The sequence below is a fragment of the Augochlora pura genome, chromosome 2 (genome assembly GCF_028453695.1).
Source record: "Augochlora pura isolate Apur16 chromosome 2, APUR_v2.2.1, whole genome shotgun sequence".
NCBI classification, from domain to species: Eukaryota; Metazoa; Arthropoda; class Insecta; order Hymenoptera; family Halictidae; genus Augochlora; species Augochlora pura.
In genome coordinates, this window is record NC_135773.1 from 12,534,517 (window position 1) to 12,553,814 (window position 19,298).

The following is a 19,298-nucleotide window of genomic DNA, read 5'->3' on the forward strand; positions in this document are numbered from 1 at the left end:
GAGTGGTGACTCTGAGGCACCAGTAAAATTGTTCCGTCACATTTTAAAATAATATTTATGGCAACAATGTTTAATTTTAGAAAGAATGTTAAAAATGAAACGGTTGGCGCGAATCACAAGAGTTAAATTTAATATAAATATTTAATAAAATATTCTTCGTCGCTTGAAATGGAAATACACCAGAAAAATTATTTCAGATTATAATGTAAAATGGCTACGAGTGCAAAGGGTTAAATATAATACAAAAGGTAGCTTCCACGAGGTAATGGGACAGAATTTATTGTAACAAATAAAAGAGATCTGATAAATTATACACCCAAAAATCGGCACCGATGCAATGATGTATGTGTATCTATGTCGAGCACGGTACGAACGAAAACGTCGGCGAATCAAACCGGGCAAAGGTGATCCGATATTTCATTAAAACGAGCTCGTTATCGGCGGAAACTAGTTCGAGTGCATCGTTGTTCCGTAACTTTCCAGTTTTCCCAGGGAGGTAATCATCATCCGCGAAATATTCCGTGTAAGTTTAATCGAGCGTGATTTGACGCGCGATCAGACCCGTGTCCCCGCGGAAGTTATAACAGGCAACGGGTTTAATTAAACTCTAGCGCGACATTGCGAGATTCAATTTGTACGCGGAGCAGGCCATCGATCGCGTCAACTGTAATCTATCATTTTGCATCGCTAAGAACCGATTGTCGATGGTTATTTGATGCGGAAAGGAGAAGAGTCGCGCGCGGCGCGGTCGGCGGCCCGGCGCGCGCGTCGGTTAGGTCTCTCCTCTGTGAAATGAATAATCGCGACCGGTTTATGGAAACACGGACTATCCGAAGACAATTGCATCGTTCGCGATGCATTGACCAAGTTTCAATGCAGTTACAATGCAACGGAACGAAGAATTTAGCGGCGTTCGATGCAGCTTTCGAATTAGTCGTAATATCGAAATACGATTTTAATTGGACCATTGACGTTGGTTACATGAATGATTTACATCAGTGTTCGTGTAATGGAATAGTTCATTTGTTATGTTGTTACGTATCATTTTTATCAGTTCAGAATTTTCAAAATTCAATTGTGTAGGAAATCATTTTGCTCATGGGTCGTTAGAAGAAGTTAATTGCTAAACTGCGAATCTCGCGTTCATGTGCACATTTCTAAAATGCAAAAAAGACGTATAAATTAACTAATGACATTTTTCTTCTCTTTTTGAAATTAATAAGTTTCTAGTAGACGAAGAAAATTTTTCTTTAATGCAGTGATAATAGCCTCGTCGTTCTTAAAAATGTTTAAGTAAAAGTAAAGAAAATCATATTCATTACATGTTCACATTTCCATTAATATTAGAAAAGAAATTAATAGTGTTCTATATCTAATTAATACTATTAATATATTCAGCAGAAGGGGTTAGACTAGCTAGTAAATTCTCTCTTCGCTGCAGCTCGTTGCATTCGAGATAGGAAATTCGTAATTAGTATACAGATGCGCAATTCGTCATCTTGTGCGTGCGCCTAATGGTTCAATCGCTGCGCGTTACATCCCGCAGGCCAGAAGTATTTACACCCTCTGCTGAGACCGCCATCTTCGACGAACTTAACTTCAGGGGTCAGTCGCGCGGGTTAACGGCGAGGAAGCGACTAAACCCACACTAGTACGCGTGCCATCCCTCTCGGTCCCTCTGAGTAAACCCTAGCCCCCCCCCCCCCCACTTATCCTCTCTTTCTCCCTTTCATCTCTCTCTCTTTCTCTCTCATATCTCTATCTCTCATCTCTATCTCTCTCCGGCATCGTGCTCCATCTCCACTTTTACTTAACTTTCTCCCTTCCTCCGGCCGTATCTTTCCTTCTTCGCTTTCACCGTGCCTCTCTGTTCGCCGTTCGCCCCTATCGCAACCCCTGTCTCTCTCCCTCTCTCTCTCTCTATCTTTCTCTCTCTTCTCCCGGCGTCCGTCCCCTCCGCCGGAAAATCAATATGGAGTGGCGTTGGTATACGACGTGGTGGCTGCTACCCGCGTGTACACCCTCCTTCCGCCAGCCGGCTGCGTCCCTTCCAATCCCCCCTCGCAGTCACCCCCGTATCCTTTGCCCCCCTTCGCCACTCTTCCAACTCCCCGACGAACACAGTCTTCCATCGCGCAGAGCGTATTTTAGGTCGCGCGTCCCTCTCCTCGACTCGGCCTATCGTCGTCGTCGTCGCCTCGATCAAATACATCGGCGCTCTCCAAGCAAGAGAGCATGGACCATTCGAAGGCTTCTGAGTGCCGGCGACAGTATCCCCGAAAATCGACTCGGTTATTTCTGCCGGCCGGCGCTGTAGCGGTACAACGTTTCACCGTTTCGTTGAAAATATTTAGTCGGAGCTCCGAATCGCTACAAATATGATAGCGCGGATCAACGATTTGCAGTGCGACTTGTTTCACAGCTACGTGAAACAGCAAATTTTAACATTTGCTTGTTACTAAAAAATTTCTACGACAGATGGAATATTTATATTTATTATACGGCAACATTCGATGTTTAAATATCAGTGAGAGATGAGTAAAATTTAATTTTAATTTAAGAGACGTTAATAGTTACGCTCCAAATCTTCAGAACGAGTCTAAGATGATATTACAGGATAGGGGATTAATCAGCTGCACATTGCTCACTATGGACAAAGATATCTTTTAAATGTTGCCAAATTTTTCTGTCACCATCATTTTTATATTTTAGAATGACTGACATATATCTTGACGTTTTATGCACTTCAAATGTATAAATGTTCGACAGCTTGTAACATGTGTACAGTTGTTTGAACTACTTGCGCCACTAAAGAGTGTCGAACTTCAGTCAAACCACAACGCAATCAGCGCTGTTAATAACAAGACATGTAGGACATCCCGGTCGTGAGGTCTCAGGTACCACCCTCGAACATTGAGGATTTGTTAACATGATGCCCCAGGTTATCACTCCGAGCAGCGATGCGGAGGTTTCACTCGACGCTCGTTGGTCGATGAAGTGTTATTGGCACGTTCGCGTCGCTTATGTAAATGTAGGTAACACGATCTTTTGTCTATCAAAACTGCCCTGCATCGATAAAATGAACACCCCATAAGATATAGTAGAAGAGCGGAGTTGCAAAGGAACTGTTGTACCATCTGACAGTATGGGAGTCGATGAACAATGATTGACCATTAACGCGCGTGTGATTGAAATAATAAAAATTAATACATCGAAGTCAATTATTAAGTAGTTGAAAACAATCTACGTCTTTTACATGAACCATTGACACCATAAACACTTGGACGTGAACGATGATTTCCAATTGTACATTTCTTTAATACTTTTCAATCAAATATCTCATAAAATTCTTTAAAATCAACGGAATTTACATAACGAAATAAAAATTGAGAAATTAAGAAATATCGTACTGAATACTCTTTAAGCCTTCTATTAATTTTCTAGGTTTTAATCGAATTCCCTTCACTGAATACATCAGCGCAAAAATTTGTTCTTAAATCGAGACGATCGATTATGTTACCCTTATCTGGCTGACAGGTTAGTCGAGGCGTTTAAATTAAATAATGAGGGCGTAGCCTCTCATAAATGCTGTTTTATCGGCTCGATGTTGTCGATGCTGAGGAAACACTTGCTACTTATTTTGGATTCAGATGTCGTATCCTAAGTCTTATAGCTACGTTATAGTTCTGTCAGATGCATGCTCCACTGTCTCAAACGACGTGCAGTAGAACTTCGATTATCTGATCATCAGATATCAAATTCTCTGCTGTACAAATACGTTGTATGTGTAGAGACGAAATCTGCTACTATAACTAATTGTTCTATAGTGGACGAAAGTATAGAGATATTAACATTCTTTAAGCAGAGAAAAATCAGTGGTATGAATAAAATTTTCGGGGAAGGAAGTTTGATAAAATGGGCTGCGTTTAGTTTTTCTGTGAAAACACTAACATAGAAAAATCCTATTATGATGAATATAGATAAATATATAGAGTTGTTAGAAAATAATTTCGTAATAAAATAGAATTATAATTTTATACCGCTTATAAAATAGAATTTTTTTTTTGTTCCTAAATTGTTTCTTTATTTTTCATTATTGCCTTATATATTCAACTGTCTTTTAATTTTATTATCAGAATACTCAGCTTTTTTACTATAGAATGTTAGTATCCCTACACAAATTATTATGCAAGGGTTTATGTCATTCTATTATACGAAGCTCGAATAATCGGGGTTCCATTGCCACAGTACCATTACTTGTTACCTCATCGTAAACTAGATACACTTATACGAGCGTACAATATTATCGTAACAAATGGTTACAACATTAGAATTATTACGATGATTTTCGTGCGGTATTTCTCGTAAAAATACGTCACCGCCGCGGAAGAGATTGGTCACCGAGTCACCATAGCCGTGATTCCATCGAGCCCGGGTCAACATCCGGCTATATTGGCACCGCCGCCACTGGTTGAATAGACCGCGTGGTCCGCTGCCTTCCGGCGAGCTGCCGCACTTTCCAGCTTTCTTGCCACCCCGGCCGCCCACCCCGGCCCCGGAATATAATTTCTCCAGAGAATACGAGGACGAACAGAGAAAAGGCACGGAAGAGGGGACGGGGGGAAAGAGACTCGGCCCGTCAAGGGAACGACGACCGGTGGACTCGGTCGCGCGTCTGCCGGCGACGCGCGATCCCATTTTTGCCGCGGACTGTGTGCTCCGGGCGCACGCAATTGTGTGTCTTCTCGATCGACGTACACTAACGGGCAAAACTTTCGACTCGGATGTACCTGTCGCGCTTCTTGCGGAACCGTCGTTACGCTGCGCGGCGCCGCCAGCGAGGCTCGGAGGTCAAAATTCTAAGAAAGGGATGCTCACGTGACAAGAATCCTTTCATTATTTTCTTTAGAGAAATTGGAACGTTGAAATTATAAAAATATAATAATTATAGCAATTGTAATATTATTATAATTTGTAATCATTAATTATATATTTTACGTTATTATAATTAGGTTAAATAGTATATTATAAAAAGTCGAACTGTTTTGTTATAATCGTTTATATTGAAAATTGTCTGTAGATTTAGGAAAGCTATATTAATATTTGCCAAATTGATTTATATAATTATTATAACAGCAAATGTCAATTATTTATTAAATCTGTAAAAACTGACTAGAATTCCAGAGGTTTCTTTCTTAATATGAAAGTATCACAATTTTGTAACTGCTAATTGTTACTCAGATTAATATTCACAATACCGAGGCAGGTATTGATTTATCATAAATATTCTGAACCTGGTTGGTTTATATAATCTTTGCGAGACTGACTACTATGTGTACGAGCATGGAATGCTTCTTATTAGTTAGGGATCTTAGTGAAGTATACTCTACAGTGTTATAGTACAAACCGCCGATCGATAGAAGTAATGATATACCTGTTGAGAAACTTGAGCGACTACAATTAATTGTATTGATCTTTTAAGAGGCAGAAATTAAGTGTTTCAAGTGCTTCGAAAGTTTACTAACTTCGTAGTAAAAGGAAATCGGTCATGCGATGTACACTACAAAATCATGTGTCGACTAAACCTTCAGTAAACATCGTTCAACAACAAGCTTCAATCGAACTCCATTTTCAGCTCGCTTGCGATAATTATACTACGAATTACTACACAGAATTTATGCACAGAAAAATTTCTTTTCTATCGAAATAATTTAAGTCAATTAAAAGTGATATAATAATTTTCACTTATCCATTTTCAGCTTGTTTAAAATAATTATACTACGAATTAATATATAGGATTAATACGCAGAAAAATTTCTTTTCTACCGAAATAATTTAAGTAAATTAAAAATAATATAATAATTCTCAATTATCCATTTCTATCATAAATATATGAAACAATATATAATACGTACAATTTGAGAATAATAGTCAAAGACACTGGTTATTATTAAGTAAAACGCAATGACCGTATGAGAAACATATTAAATCAATTAGTGGTATTACGATTTAATAATATACGACAAATACGTGTTCGAACAGATCCTGTTTGTTGAAGTCTTCCGTCCGAATCTTGTTAGTGCGCTGTCTACGTGTCGCGAGCACACTGCGTACTTACGTTTTGTATTACGGTGTGTTGTGTACGTAGACTCTTGCTCTAATCAGCTTACGCCGTGTCATTTATCGGCTCAGCTTTATCGCGACTTCTGTATGAAATGCCGGGTTGATAAGTCTTCTCAGGGAATTGTCGCAAATATCGCAACATCTCGTCTATTTAAAACCGAACAGACAAAAGAAAATACAGCGGCGTGGATGCAACAGTGATCGAAACCGACAGATTCGCTTTATCAATCCTCCTTTGCAATATATTGTATGTTATAACAAATGCTTGAAGCTTCTAAAAAGAAGCGAAAAGATTACGATGAATAAATAACACTAACTCTAATAAACTTATTGAAATATTTCTTATTGAAATATTGATCACGATTCCGATTTGATCCACCCACCTTCGCTTCACACTTCGTATAAATAAATTATTTTATTCATGTCGTATCAAAAAAATAAACATCAAACTGATTTCCTAAAAATGAAAACAACTTCGAAACTGAAAAATATGCACTCTCGATGTCCATTCAATTCCGAACAAATACGCGGACAACGTGTATTTTATGCGCCCTGTACGCTGCACAACCCGTTGCACACAAACGTGAAAAGGATCAGTTTCTATATCCCTCTTGCGTTGACATTCAGATATGGATAAAAACGATGGCCAGCTTACCGTTTCCAGCCGAACCGCAGAGATACATCGTTGAAACCAACAGCAGCGTAGAAAATAAAATCTTGCCCGCGAGGGTTTTCATATTCGTACAATGGGCGGGCGGGGGCTCTCTTCGAAGCAAGCAACAGTCTCGGGAACTATCGGCATTTTCCCTGAATCGCGGCTAGAAAGTCTAACTGGCTAGTTAAGACGAGCCGTGCCGAGATAGTTCCCGCGATTGTTCCACGGTTCTGTTTCTTCGCCGATGTTTGTTATTGTCCGCGGCCAGACAGAGAGTGCGTTTTAGAGATTTGCCCCCCGCGCGCACCGCCGCAAGAAGGCTGTTGAATGTAGGGTAAACTGTTGAACGTGACACAGTTCGTGCGCTCTGTTGCACGGCACAAGCTGCACGCTTTGTTGCACTCGGTAAAGCGCAGTTTTTCATCGGCGCACCGTACCGCGCGAGGGGGGCGGGGGGGGGGGGGGGGGGGGGGGAGCGGCGATAGAGGCGAGAGATAGCCGGGCACGCGACCCCGCCGAGCCGATTCCCGGAGAATAGATATTTAAGCCGGCGTCGATAAGGCAGGCTGTCGCAGAAATTTTATATCGACTGTAGCTTTTCAACAGGACGTGACTGTATCACTTGTATGCTGCGGTGTTAACAGTTACGCGGTTAACAGACTCGTGATAGCAGCGTTCTTAGAGAACGTCCGAGGTTGCAATTTCTCGGGAGACAATTGTCTTAGAACGTAGAGAAGGATAGCAAGGAAAGAATTGATAACGCAATGTCTAAATTGTTTTCTTAATTGTTTAACTTTCGCCGATGCAATTCTGAAATTTTTCTGATTGAGATAAGACCAGAAACGATACAATTTTTATACGATTACGTTGATTTTTATGAGAAATTTAAATACACTTTTCACTTTAATCACGTTAATATTAATACGAGAAGTTATGTTTATATTTTTCATAAAAATCAATATAATACTACCTGTAGGATATTGTGCTCTGAATATTATGCAATTGCTCACAGATTCGTTGATAATCTGTATTTGAATCTTGCATGGTAAAACGCTATACAGACTGCCATTATACATTATATAATAATAATAATAATTATAATAATAATAAAATATCTTATAAAATTCTTTGAAATCAATGGAATTTACATGACGAAATAAAAATAGAAAAATTGAGATGTGCGAATTTCGTTCACTGAAAACATCGGTTCTTAAATCGAGATTATCCTTATTTAGCTGACAGGGTGTATTATATTATAATAATAATAACTATTCTTCTTCTTATTATTATTATACAATCTTGTTGCATTTTTCCATCTCACCAACGCCAGATCAAACGACTGTCCAACGAACGTCCATCGCACATGACTGCATTCGTCGCGTGGCTATCCTCCGATACGCCATTCGTTCTCCAGCAAATAACCAGTCATGCATCATGCATAATGCCGCGGCACGTACGCAACGTCGACGAAAGAAACGCTGTCCCCAAGGGGGGGAGGCGCAGGCCGGCAAGAGTTTTAATAAAATTCTATGCTACATCTGCATAAACGCGTAGCGCACGCTCGCGTGTCACGCGAGCCCACGCGTGCTCGGCGAAACTGTCCCGACGAAGTGTTTTTCCGATAACTACGCGTCGGATTAATAAACTGCTGCTTGGTGCGCCATGATTCCTCGAATAGCCCGATGCACAATTAGTTTAGAGCGGGCTAACGTGCCGGCTTGCCACACCAATTATCATAAAAGTCAGGCGATGCGAGAACCTGCTTTTTTCTGGCGCCGTATTCGACGCTTCTTAACAAAAGGAAGGCTTTTATAAATCGAACGTATATTTTTTAAGACTTGGGATTCGTTTGATAATTATTAGACTGGGGAGTTTATGCGATTGTGATCGAAATGTGAAAACATTTTCGAAATTTTTAGATTAGTCCTGTATTTTTATGAATTTAGTAGAATTAGTAACAGAAGGAATATCTTATATTTAAGACAATTTGATTGGAGAATTTTTATTTTCCATGAAGATCCAAATTGTAACAATTATAACAATATAATAAATATAATAAAAATGACATAATGAAATGATTCAGATTTGATGCTATTTAAGGTTGACAAAATTGTTATAATGTATTCTCGAGTTAACGAATTTAGTTAATCATTCCTTATGAAACAATATTTATAATTCCACAATGTTAACACAAGTCTGGAAAATCAGTAATTTACATTTATACTTTTTTGATCACCCATCAAAAAATAAAGTTTATCATAGAAATTCTTTCATATACCTCATAAATATTAGCAGCGCTTATTTTATATAAAAGGTTTTAATAAAAATGGTTTATAAAGTTTGATGATAAAATCGTGTCGTCCATATGCGCCAGACGCGGTAGTTAAAGTGTTAAACCTGTAATGTTAGGTCACGTCATAAATTTGTTTATTGCTTCGCTGTATTTCGCTCAGTGTCCGAAACTAACCTCTAAATTTCATAGAAAAATATATAAAAAGTATAGTAAAAAATACATACAAAATTCTAATGGATAAAAATACTTTTAACGATACAAATTAAAAAGGCTAGAAATATATTTTATAATAAAAAATTATATGATATATAATATTTTTCGCAATACTTTTCAACCTTCGTGGCGCAGCCGCCATACAATCATTATAGAACTTCTGAACTTTTTTCATAAAAATGCTCTTCACGATTCGTTTTTATGGATAAGACACCGCTAAGTTGGATCGTCTCTAAAACATATTATAGCGACCGAAATAAATGATGATCCAATGGAATGGTGTCTAGAGGATACGATCGATGACGGAAAATGTTCCGATCGAATCGACGGAATATTTTTTACGTTTTGTTGAAACTCGATCGAATTACAAATATACCTTTTCGACGGTCTTTTTGCCAATTTCGAAAATTCTGGGTTCGGGACGAAAGAAAAAATGCTATATTGCGTTTCGAGTTCCAGTTTTCCGGAAATTTTTCGATACAACAATATAGTGCCGTCCACGGAAATGGGCAAATATGAATATCGATGGAAACAATCACTATTCAAGAGACGCATGATCGTAACAGTGTCGTAGCGTGCACATAAAAGTGGTTTATGCTTGTTTACGTCACATTTCTCATTTGTTAGGAAAAAAAATAGCACGGCGGCACATTTGTGCGCGTGCCGGACATGCTTTATTGTTGGTTAGCATAATGTCCCGCAATAACGACCAACAATGTTAGCAATGCAATTACTTTAACTACTTCTAGTGCCAATATTTGCTGTCTGTTATCATTACGAAGTACATCTGCATTTTAGTGCGCACACCTACGTCTCAGCAAATATAAATCAAATTGCAACAAGCAATTAGAATTTAGTACATCGTTGCCTCAAATTTCAACCAGAAATTATAAAATAAATGAATTCTGCGGTCAAGTTGGATTTTCGTTGATATTTTTATAAAGAGAAAAATACGACAGACACGTCATAATTTTTTTGAACATACATATGTACGTATTAACGAAACAAGTAAATGAAAAATAATTATTTCAACGTTCCTCTTTGCAAATAGCTTTTGCAATAAATGAAAAAAGCGAATGCTTAAATTACAGTCAGTCGCAATCGAACAAACGCGAAAGTTCGACGAAAACTTTAAATGAAATGTTAATTTAAAAGTGCGCAGCTGGCTATCAAAGTTTAAAATTAGGTCGCGATATTTGTCACAGTCAGAGAGAAAGAGAGATATATATATATTTGACAATTGTTTTAATAGATTTCACCATATATTGCTGCAGTGACTGGCTTTATGTGCGGTATTCCGCCAGCAATGTTTGCTATCAGTATACTAACCATAAACTGAGAAATAGTTCGCCATAATTTAAATCGTTAGCACACGAGAGAGCCGGGAACATTTTCAACGATATCTCTCGACTAATTGAACTAATTCAAGTAATAAACTAAATTTGGCTAAAACCTGAATGCTTAACTCGGTGGCATCTCTTATCGCATTCGTGGCGTTTAATCGTAAACCTTAACTGCTTCTTCAATGTACGTTATGCAAACAACGTTGACGTAATTTATACGGGATTTATGATACTTTTAATATGACATTAATCATTGTTATATACCCAAGATTTTATATTCATTGTTATATAGTCGCAGTTTTATACCTATCGTTCCACTTATCGAAAAATTAATTGGAACAACAATTAACACACATCGAGTGTAAGACACGTCTCCTTGAATTATTACTTAATTTCATGTGGATAAGGACAATTATTCGGCTGCAAAATGCAAAGTCTAGTGTAAAATACATTAAAAGTATCGTCGATCGATTTTTAACGCTACGAAATTTATTTTTATTACAATGTAGTTAAGAAACTGAATGTTACTAGGATTTATAAGATACAAAACAGTTAACACTAATATATTCCAGTAATATATTCCGTAAATTTTATTTTCAAGATTCGATTGCATCAATTAAATAACTCTGATATTATGGAAATTTTTGCAGTTGGTATTCGCCAATTAACGTGTTAAACAATTGCACTCGAGTGACGCCTCTGAGGCGCAACTAAAAATTATTTTTTCACGCTTCAGAATAACTTTAGCATTATCAAATTTATTCATATTTAAAATCCAGTAAATTATGCAAAAAGGGGAAAATTGTAAGTCAGAATTATAACTATTTCAAATTTAGAGTTAAAATGGCTTCGATTCCCTTTGCACTCGAACGGTGACTCTGATAATCTAATATAATTATATCACGTTTCAAGATAATTTTTATACAATCAAAGTTCAGCTTTAAGAAATTGTTAAAATTATAACCGTTACATGAGTCACAAGTTTCAATTCCATATGCATAAAAGTGCACTGCGTTTAACAAATTAGAAAGTTTATAAGCCTGAAAAATTATTTTAGAATTATAGTAAAAATGGCTTCGAGTGCAAAGGGTTAATACTCGACTGACACTATTACATGTCTAGTACAGGGAAAATTGAAAAGAAAATTTACTCACGCGAAGAGATCAATTTGAAAACTCTACAAATTCGCCGGCCACGAAACAAGAATACCACGTCTGATCACGACCGGTCGGTTCTACTTCGTAGCCGCGTGAACCGAACAAACAAACTTGATTCTACATTTCCATCTAATCCTGTCCCATAGCGCCGCCCCTCCCCAATTATTCCAGCCGAGTCCCAGTAAATCCTGCACACATCCCGAAGTTCGAGAATTCTCGGAATTTACGTCTTGGGCACGGTCCCCCCGTAAGTACGTGCACCGGACCGTCGGAACCGCAATTCATTTCCGGTTAATCGGACGTTGCAAAACAAAAGTCACCGTGCCCAGTCCAGGTACGTAACCCCCGGCCGGTGTTCGGCGGGTTAATCGGGAGCCCGGCGAATCGAGGCCTCGGTTATCAATAGAAGACCGGGTGCACTTGATCCAATCCGTTCGGAGGCGCCCCCGTAGGAAAAAAATCGACCGGCGGAATTCGTGCGGGCCGGCGGGGCGGTCGGGGCGCCCTTAGATAGTCACGTTCCTGTGTCATGCGCAGTGCGCGATGCTTTAAGGGTGGTGGTTCGAAAGGTTGATCGTCGTTGGCGCGGTTGGGCAGAGGGGGTTGCTCTCTCGGTGGTATCCGCGTGGCGGGGCTGTTCGGCGGGGTTAGAGCGAGGGAGATAGATAGATAGATAGATAGAGAGAGAGAGAGAGAGAAAGGGGAGTGCTTGGAGGGCCGCGCGAGAGGCGCGGGGCGGCTGGTTAGTAGCGGAGGCACACGTTGTGCCAGACGGCCGGCAGTAGCGAGGCCACACGGCGACGTGTGCGTGGGTCAGCCTTGCCCCACATTCAGCCGCGCGAGTCGCGGTGCTCGCGTTTTTCGCGTGGAGCCGGCACACGCAGGCACGCAGAGCACGCACCACACCGCTTTGGGTAGTTCTCGCGAGACCGGGGATGGTAGCGAGGAAGTGCCGGCGTCGGCGTCGAGCAGCGTCCCGCCGGCGACTCGCGCGACGGCGCTCCGTGTACGCCGGCAAGGCTTCCGAGTGAACGAACGCCGCGACGCGAGCCGGAGCCGGAGCCGACGCGTCGCGACGCCGACGGGGCCGGTCGTTTCGCGGCTTCGCATTCGGGCTCGAGATATCTCGTCTGCTCTCGCGGGACTGCGACCGCACGCGGCATCGCGCCATCGCCGCGGTCCAGCGCTCTCTTTCTCTCCGCTTCTAAATTCCAGCTCGCGTGTGAGTGCGGTGCGTCGGTGGCCGGTCGAATCTAATCGGCGGTGAGTGGGTGCGTGAGAGTGCGTGAGGGCACGGGGGCGCGCGCGCGCGCGCGTCCTAGCCTCCTTTGCAGCGGGATCACTCGGGCCAGTGGGAAAGCGGAAATTCGGGATGTAAGTCGTCGTCGTCGTCGTCGTCGGCCTGTGCCAGGATCTACGACGAGAGAGAGTAGAGAGGCTCCCGACGCGCGGCGGTCGACGCAGCTGCCCGCGGCTTCCTCCTCGAGAGCGGACCGCTCGCGCCGGAGAGCCGAGAATTCACGGGGGATCGTTCCACGGAGGGGAAGCTCCGGGAAATTACGTGATCGTGATATGTGAGTGCGGGAAGAACACAGTGCGGGATAACGCCGATAACGGACGCGGGAGTGGTGTTTCCTCGTGTTTTCCCATCGGCGTTTCCGCCAGTGTGCCTCTCTGCTACCCCTTTTTTGGGGCGTTCCGCTTTAGCCGTGCTCGGAAATTCGAATTTGAACCGGCCGGGACGGGGTAGGGGTGTCTCGCTCGGGGAGACCGAGCCGGTCGATGCCGGTCGAGAGCGGTCGCCGCTTTAAATTCCGCGATCGAGAGCTGTTCGCCTTTTTACTCTTGCACACGCTGCCCCCTCGCCCCCTCGTTCTTCCCCTCGACAGTTTTTCCTCCGCGCTGAGATAAAGGGACCCAGGATCATCGTCAGGGAATTAAAATTCCGCCGAAGGCGGCCGGTCGATGCTCTTTGAGACCGAGGTATTTCGTAAACCGTCGGAAACGCTGGAACAGAGAGAGAGAAAGACTGAGACAGAGAAAGAATGAGAGAAAGAGAGAGGAGGGACTCCCGTGCGCCGCTCGAGTCAGGCGAATCTCCGTTAATACGAATTCTCCGCGTTTCTTCCATTGCGCGAACTTCAACCGCCTCGAATCTTCCCTCGTTCTTATCGGGGAAATGCCGGGTAACTCGCGGGAAAGTCGCGGGAAAGTCGGAAAAACGGTGGACGTGCCGTGAATAATGTCGATTCGGAGGCTTTTAAATGAGAGAAATCTCTCGTTTGCGACTTTATGCCGCGGTTAAGCGTTCGGAGAGAGTGTCCGCCCCCGCACGCAGTCGGAGAATGGATTAATCGAAGACAGCTTGCCAAGTTCTCTGCGTAGTATCCTCGTCGTAACTGTTGCTATCTGTACGCGCGAGGAGGTCGATGCTAGAACCACCGAGCACACAAAATATCGCGTCTGGGAGTTTATGCCAGCGTAGACAAATTTTCTAGTCTTCAATCGCCGAGTTCCTCGATTAAAATTATTCCAATCTTCGCTTTCTCGATTACTAGAGCGGCGGAGCCGGTTTCTAGTTGGTGACCAATTGCAGTCACTTTGGTTTGTTTTCATTTGTTCAATCGAAAAGTTTCGTTTATTTTGCTATTAAAAAATCTAATGAGTCTTGCTCGAAAAAAATAAAGTCCATAGGTATTGGTTACCCCATAGAAACCAACTTCACTATTCTATCTTTTAACTATGCTATCACTTTGCAACTATACCTTTCTTCGTAGATTGCTACAATGTGTTTATTCGTTCGATTTATCTAAAATAGAGCAGCTTTATCTGAAATTAATTTTAGGTAAAATAAAAATGTCGAAGTAACTCAAAAGGTGGATTCAGGAATGATTTCTTGTTCTATAGAATAAGAATTCTCGAATCAGAGTTTCTCGAATTAGCAACCATTATTTAATAACTCCTTCGAGGTAGTAAATATATTCCGTTGTATCTTTTGCCATTTAAAGCATTATTCTTCATGCCTGTATCATCGATGGGACAGCAACTGTGGTAACACAGCTGTGCAGCTTCCCCTTATTCCAAGTCACGCACAAAGTGACATCTCCGATATACAATACTTTCCGTACGTGCTTGCCACTAACATCGTCGCGTTGTCCACACTTTCTAGATACACTTTTCAGTGTCAAATTACCATGGCTTCGTCTCCTGTGGCTTATTCACGTCCGAGTGAGAATCGTTCGATTGCATCGTAGTAATGATTTCGCAGATGATACTCTGTACAAATAGAGGATTTTCGAAGATGCACTGGCAGTCTAATAACTGTCCTACTTCTCATCAATCTCACCAATCGAGAATCTATCATTCCTACTAACAATAAGACTAGCAACTGTATCACATTTGCTAGTACAATACAAGAAAGAATACTGAAACGTTTACAACATGAAAGGGGTCACCTAAAACGTCACTTAAATATTTCTATATTTTTATATAATATACATTTTTGATATTCTTTTAGTCGTATGTCTCCTGTAAATTCCACATAAAAGAATAGCTTTCAAGAAAGATGTAAAATATTCATCTCACAAATCGCGAAATAGCAAGACAGAAAAATGCGCAACGCCGTAGCAGAGCGCGAACCAATTAATATCAAAAATGTTCCCCTCGGCAGAAACATTAGTTTGGAATCTGTACACTAATTATCCGCAGATATGATCGCGAGCGAGAAAAAAAAAAGAGAACGCCGAAACGCGTAATGCCGGCTGGCCGGGCGGCTGTATCGTTAAATGGTCCATAAATCGCGAACTGCATTCAACGAACTCGAGCGGCACCCGGCTCCGGAATTTTGCGTGCCGTTTAAACGGCCGTGGCTCGCATACAAAGTGAGAATTTCTAGAGGAGTCGATCGGTCCCGGCTAATAAAAATCTTCCGTAATTGCGCAGTGGGGAAATTGGTTTAGCAGGTCAATAGCACGTCGCCGGCACTCGGGGACGAGAGAAGAGAGCGCGAGGAGACGCGCGCGCGAAGGGACAGACGCGCGCGTAGCCAGGGCACCGGATCGTTTGGAAATATCTATTTGTTCGGCGGGAGCGATCGATCCACGGCCCCTATAAATTTCCCAGTAATTTTCATTTCAAAGAGCGCGTCCGGCCGCGGAATTCCGCTCCTCGGCTTCATCCGCTTCGTCAAACGGATACTGCGTTAAAATCGCGGCCCGCGTAATCACGCGTCCGTGCGCGGTTGCTGTCGAAAGATTATGACGAGACGGAAGTAATTCGTTAAATGCACTGCGGTCGCTAATCCATTCGACGGACAAACGGCGATGGAATTTCGGTTCGATCGAAATTGAAAGAGCAAAACGCGAGACTCGTCATTTCGTCCAACATCATCGGTTTAGTATTGACCACTCGCCTTAAAATCTCTTTCACGGCTAAATGCTTTAATACTTCGTTGCCGCTAATAATTTCCAATGCCAACTTTGACCTCGATGATGGAATACTGACGATTGAAACGTGGAATTTAAATTCGATTTGAAAAACGAGAATATCCATATTTAGCAGGTCGTGTTCCAAATCTTCGTGATGGGTTCGACGCGATAGGTCGAGGGGTTAAATTAGTAATCTTAAACTCAAAAATTAGTTAACGCATTAATTGAATTTAGGTATATTTCTAAACGAAAATAACTAAGTGGATGAGTCAATGTTATGTTTAACCGAAATTTATGTTCTTCTTATGACCAAATTCTCGACCGAATCCAGCAGATCGAAATCGCTAGATCCTCCAAAGAATACTCCATGGAAACAACGCTCGCCCCCCGTGTCTACCTGCTCAAAGTCTTCTCGATGATTTTCACGTCGCGATTCTCTTTGTGAGATTCGGGAACGATCTTCCCGAACGAGTTCGATTATCCGATATCGAATCGAGTACGTCCCGCGGACCGATCCGATCTAGTTAGACTTCGCCGGTCCCCGAGGGACAGGGCTCGTCAACTATGAAGGCGGCAGTAAATTTTTAGTTTCGTCGTTCCGTTAATCTCGCCGCGACCTTTCTTATCTCGACGGACCGTGGATCGCTGCGTTGAAAAACTGTTCCGTAGGATTGCTCGCAGGAGAGGGTGTGGATCTTGATGTTCCAGTTAACGCGGAGCTGACCTTGACTCCGTCCTTATCACCCTGGTACATATTATCTCAACATGCCAACTGCCGCACGATTTTCATGTTGCTCGTAGGGGAGATCGTGCGGATGTTTATGCAAATCCGCATTTTCGCGCAGTAATTTAGGAATTTGTGTTGCATGTATATTTCGAGATAAAATGCATTGCAATTATCGCTCGCGTCGCTGGAAATTTTCTATAACGCTAAACCTCCTTCAGCTGAAAAAATAGCATAAAAATTCTGTTCCAAACTCACGCGAAAACTGACATTGAATAGATTCTTAGAGGGTTAATCAATTCAAAGACCGCTTCTATGCGGCCGTTATTTTCGAGGTGTCAAGATAAAAGCGTCCGAAGCTTGCCTATCCGTTACAATTTGCAATTTCCTTAGAACATTATCTGTACAGTGTAACCGTACGCGTGGGACTATGCAAGTTCGCCGTCGAGGCTGCAATTTTTACCTCCGCCGGTTCCCGAGATAGTCTGAGACGTATAAATTGTCGCAAGGTAACTTCGTCCTTTAAACTTCAGTCCACGATGATAAAGAAGTACGTGTTTCATATATATATTTAGTTACCCGCGCCGCCCTTGCGAAGTAACAACGGAATAAAGTTTCCGGTTAATGAATTTCCGATAAACAAGACCATCCCTTTCAGTTTATCTTCCCTCGGCAAGCAACACAAATTAATTGAATAACAGCAGTTTGCGTGGCCCGTCGCGCCACTCGAGGACTAGAATTGTTGCAAAATTGACGATCGATGTCGCGCGATATTAATTCTCCGAATATAGAGATGCTTGAACGAACAAGGATCAGGCGAAGCCCGAGAATAAAATACGCGCGAGTTCGAAACGTTTTCGCCCGGCGAACTTCGAAACCGTTCTAATCCACGGAGATTAAGAGGGGGCGGGGATCTATTCGCGACGACTGAATAACAGAGTTACGTTGGAATCTCTTTTCATAAAACGGTTTCGAAAGCACCGGCGGAACTTACATATATTTGCCGTGCTCTTTACGAGCCGGTCGCCGGTTCATACACGAGCAGCATCGCTCTGCACATCATTTCGCCGGGGCCCATCAAAAAATTTCATTTTAACCGAGCCACTAAACGCGTAACTTCCCCTCTCGCCGTGATACAGGTTGCTTCAGCCGAGAACGGGGGATTTATTCGTGCGTTAACGGCTCCGTTTCGCTTCGCGCGGATGAAGCTGCCACCACACGAAGGTTCGAATGACGCATGGTGACCCCCACTCCCCTCCCTGTACGACGTCGTTCACGGTGTTACGTGTTCCGCTCGCGTCTTCGGCGGGACACGGATTCACCGGCTGAGAGCATTGTTTGTGGAAACTCGATATAATAATTTTCGGTGTCTCTATGGAGGACGCCGTAATATAACACGGCGTATGGGTCTTTCGCGAATTTATTGTCGGCGAAAGCCGAACAATGTGAAAACCTCTCGCATTGTATCCGGACATGGTATCCGCGGAGAAATACTCTCGTTGAGTAATATAACGATCATTAATCCACTTGCTGATTGCAGGATACTTTTACGATTGCATCTTGTGAGAATGTTGCAGGAATTTCGTGAGAATTTCTTAAAAACCTCGTTAGAACTTATTAAAAATTTCGTAAGAATTTCGTAAAAATTTCACAAGAATGTCGTAAGGATTTCTGAGGAATTTTCGAAGAATTTCGTAGAAATTTCGTAAGAATTTCGTAAAAATAATCGAATTCTTTCAGCAAAGCGCGAACTTGTTGCGTTTCCCGCCACTCTTGAAATTATGGCTGCTCTCTCGACTGAACTGTATCTCACCGATCGTAGTTTTATTTCGTGTATCTAGCGGGAATCTGTGGATTCATTGTTACCGAGCGAACTTATTGCGCTTGCCGCGGCGAACCGTGAAAACGCATTGTTCAAATTGTCGTTAGTTACGGAATTATCTGTGACACGCACCGCGATGCCACGATTAATGAACGCTCTCGGAGAAAACGGTTAAAGAGTGTAAAACTGTCCGGTCTCCATTGCGGAAGGTAGGGAGAGAGTCGGTTGAGATTAATGACGATCATCTATCAACGTTAATCGGGCAGCAATCCACGGTACACGAGACCGGGCATTACACGGGACTTCATCATTCCGTGGAAACCGCGCAGACTGATCAATTAAAGAATTTCAACGGTTTAGATCAATTGGGATCGCACGTCCGAACGAAATTGGAAAAAGATCGACAATTGGTCTGTGCATTTACGCTTAAGAGAAAAAATATATTTTGCTCGCGTTGATGTTCTTGTCTAGAAAGATATAGAAATATATTTATAATATATTTAATTTATGTTCTATAACGTTTTCGATATTATATAAATAT

At 42.0% G+C, this 19,298-nt stretch overlaps 1 protein-coding gene across 8 annotated transcripts in view; it reads left to right on the forward strand.

Moving 5' to 3' along the window:
• Window positions 1-19,298, forward strand: part of Unc-13 (protein unc13 homolog) — a 544,965-nt gene that overhangs the window by 243,747 nt on the left and 281,920 nt on the right. The window lies entirely within an intron of this gene.